General features: G+C 35.1%; 1 long non-coding RNA gene across 1 annotated transcript in view; it reads right to left on the reverse strand.

Annotated features, from left to right (window-relative positions):
* LOC140323347 (uncharacterized) overlaps nt 1-1,747 on the reverse strand; it is an 8,932-nt gene extending 7,185 nt beyond the window's left edge. Inside the window, exon 1 of the long non-coding RNA XR_011919354.1 lies at nt 1,630-1,747. This is a non-coding gene — a long non-coding RNA (uncharacterized lncRNA). The remainder of the gene's footprint in view (nt 1-1,629) is intronic.
* Between the last annotated feature and the right edge of the window lie 1,522 nt (nt 1,748-3,269).

Genomic DNA, 3,269 nt, shown 5'->3' on the forward strand with positions numbered 1-3,269 from the left:
AGGGGCTAAAACCATGTTTTAAATTTGCAATTCACTTTATGTTAATGTTCTAAATTTACAAATTTTCTGGCAGCTCTGCTCTGCATTACCTCAACCTGCTGACATTTTTGACAGGCACCACCTACCTTGATTCCCTTTTTTGTTGGAAACACTACATCTATCAAGAACTACTTGAATAAAGCACCACCTGTCCTAAAAATCTCTTACCTGCTGGAAATCTAACATACTCCAAGTGTCAGTGTAAAAAACCTAGGCGTCCTCAGCAATACCCCTGAAGAAGCCAATAGGCGCAACTCGTCGGGCTAAGAGGTGTCTAGTATTCTTCTTTCTGTCATTGTTATTTCCACTAGCGTAGCTTATTTCTTAACGTATGATTGGGGAATTTATGTATAGTTAAAGGCCAGAAACACCCTGGTTGTATAAACGAGTGATCTACTCCTAACCCTGGAACTTGCAGTATGTATTAATATATGATTTGTCATTGTTATTTGTAAATTTGGAACATTACCATAAGGTGTATTGCCAATTAAAACACCCCTACTTTCTGTCGTTCTCTTTTGCTACCGGTATGATTGTCACTACAACTCACTTTTATGTGAATGGGATGTGGCAAATCTAATAATAATACAGGGTACTTTAGCCTCTTTTCCTTCAGTCTAATCAGTGCATAATGGATCAGCATCATTAACTCGTCATCAAATGTTTATTGAGCAGGAAGTTGACCCAAAGAACAATACTGGTTAACCAAAAAGTAGCAGAATCTCCATATTGACTAACAACCTTGTTTGTTTCACTTGCATTGTGTACTAGTTGAATTATTACAGGCAGAAATAAAAAAAATTTTTTTTAGTCAATATATATGAAGTTTTGCATATTATTATTTTGTACTACTCATTTGAGCTAGTAGCCAGTATAGTAAAGGGTAGACTCATGGGTTAGGTTAAGGTTTGAAAGTATGTTTAGGATTAAATTTAAAGTAAGTTTGAAAGATAAGTTTCAGCCTACAATAATATTTGTGTTTAGGAAGTGGGTTGAGGAAGATGCCCGATTTCCTTAGTATTATATAAAACCTTTGCTCTAAGGGTATGATAAGTCATTGGGGTAAAAAACACAAAGACTAAAATCATTTTATTAAACCGAAATACAATGTACCATGGGAGAGTAGCCTCTAGAGAGCCACCCACAAGTCATCTTTGCTTTATTTCTTTGATTGTCAGGGATAAGAGGATACCTAGATTATTACAAATAATGCTTTGTTTGATCTGATGCACCCCCAGTGCCTTTGTGTGCATAACAGAACCCAATATTTAAGGGGAATCCCTTAATATTGAAATGGCTTACCCATACTAGTGCCTTTTTAGGAAGATTTTCTCTTAATCTCTGACAACAATAATTAGAGAGATTTAGACAGCAGTAAAAGTCTATTTTGAGTACATGTTGAGTAACCCTGGATAGATGGAAGTATTGTCAAGGGCCGGAGTTCAGCAGGCTCTATATAACATATGCGGACATTGGTAGTTCCTTCAATAGTATGAGATAAGAAAATAAAAAGTGCCACTCCTTATGTGAAAAATTGCCACATAAAAAAAAAGACTGCTTATAATATTTGAACAGAAGCTCAACACTTACCTGTCAAGCACAGACAGAAAACAGATATCCACAGTGTTTTAAAAGAGCTCATCATGTGTGATATCTTAGGTGGGATTTTGGAGCGTTGCAGTATCAGAGGGTAAAACCTATGTGATCAGGAAGTGATAAAAGGAAGCAAGTCACCACAAGAATGGTTGCTCAGCTAAAACAAAAACAGATTCTGTATACATCCAGTTAAGAGATAAATATTAGAGATGTATGGAGATTGATTTTAAAGTGAACCTTTTAGCCTTTTTTTTTTTAACACAATCACTTCATTTCAGGGGCTCAAAAGTAATTGGACAAATTAAAAAGCTGAAAATAAAATGTTAATTTCTAATACTTGGTAGAAAACCCTTTGCTGGCAATGACAGCCTGTAGTCTTGAACTCATGGACATCAGGTGACCCCTTATTCATTTCCTGATAGGGTTAAACCATGTGTAAAAAAATAAAATAAGACAAGGCTTTAATATTAAAATACTTTATTTTATGTGTGTCTTTAGGGTAACTTTTCTACTTTTACCGGGATTTTCCTTAATAGCTGTTTACTGGTGTACAAATCTAAAGGATCGGACCAATAAATGATTATGGAATGTCAAACAGCCAAATTTCATGGACTGTGCACACCCAATTGAATGTTATATTTTAACACCTGTGCGCATAAGGATTTGGCTTCACCTGGAAATGTGGGTTTACATGTGTTTTTTTTTTTTTTATCTTGTCATGCAAATTTAGTGGTGTCTTTGTGGTCTCTACATTTTAATGTGACATTTTAAATAGGATTATTATGAATAAAGTTTTTTGAAAAAAATTGTAGTTTGTTTTTAGGGGGTTTGATTTTATGTGATCTCCTTTACAATCCCCCAGGACCTACAATTTAAAAATTCAATTATGCTTGTTTTTAAGCAGTTCCCTTCTATGATTTGTTTGACTGGCTAAAAAACACACAATTGGCTTAAAAAAACTCTGTTGTTTGATGTGCATAGTTGTGCGCCAAACCTTAGGAGTGTAATGTGCATTGTTGTGCGCCGAGGCGTAACCACTTTGTACGCGTGAACTGTGTTCTATCAGTTAAAAAATGTGCTGGCCAATTTGCTGAGGAAGGATCCTCATCCTTTTTTTTTAGGTGTATATTGTTTGTTTTGCTTCATGTGCACTAATGTATGTACATACATGCATAAATGTATGCATTTATGTGTATACATAAAAAGATAAAGTATAGGAAGAAATAGGCAAAGAGGATTTTTTAGGCATATTGCTTAACATGCTTCAAATTGAAAAGATTGCCTATTTCTTCTTATGATTTCTGATGTCATGGGCTTGGCTCCAAGCAACATTCATGGATGATATTGCTTCTGGGGAAAGGAGGAATCCACCTTCATGTGCTTCCACTACCAAGCTAAGGTAAGTCAATATATAGTGTACCAAGGTCTAAAATGCCATTCAAACCTGCAGAAACAACCTAAAAGGATGGAAAAGCAAGAACATATGTTTGGCAAAATGTATTTTTCCCTGGAAGTTTTAGATACTAGTACTATTTGTTTTATGTAAATACCCAAAAAATGCATACAATCCAGTATTTACTGAACAAAATTAAGTTGAGCAACAGAACATCTGTTCATTTCTAAGAGTGCCTGAC

Source organism: Pyxicephalus adspersus, chromosome 2 (assembly GCF_032062135.1).
Source record: "Pyxicephalus adspersus chromosome 2, UCB_Pads_2.0, whole genome shotgun sequence".
Taxonomy (NCBI): Eukaryota; Metazoa; Chordata; class Amphibia; order Anura; family Pyxicephalidae; genus Pyxicephalus; species Pyxicephalus adspersus.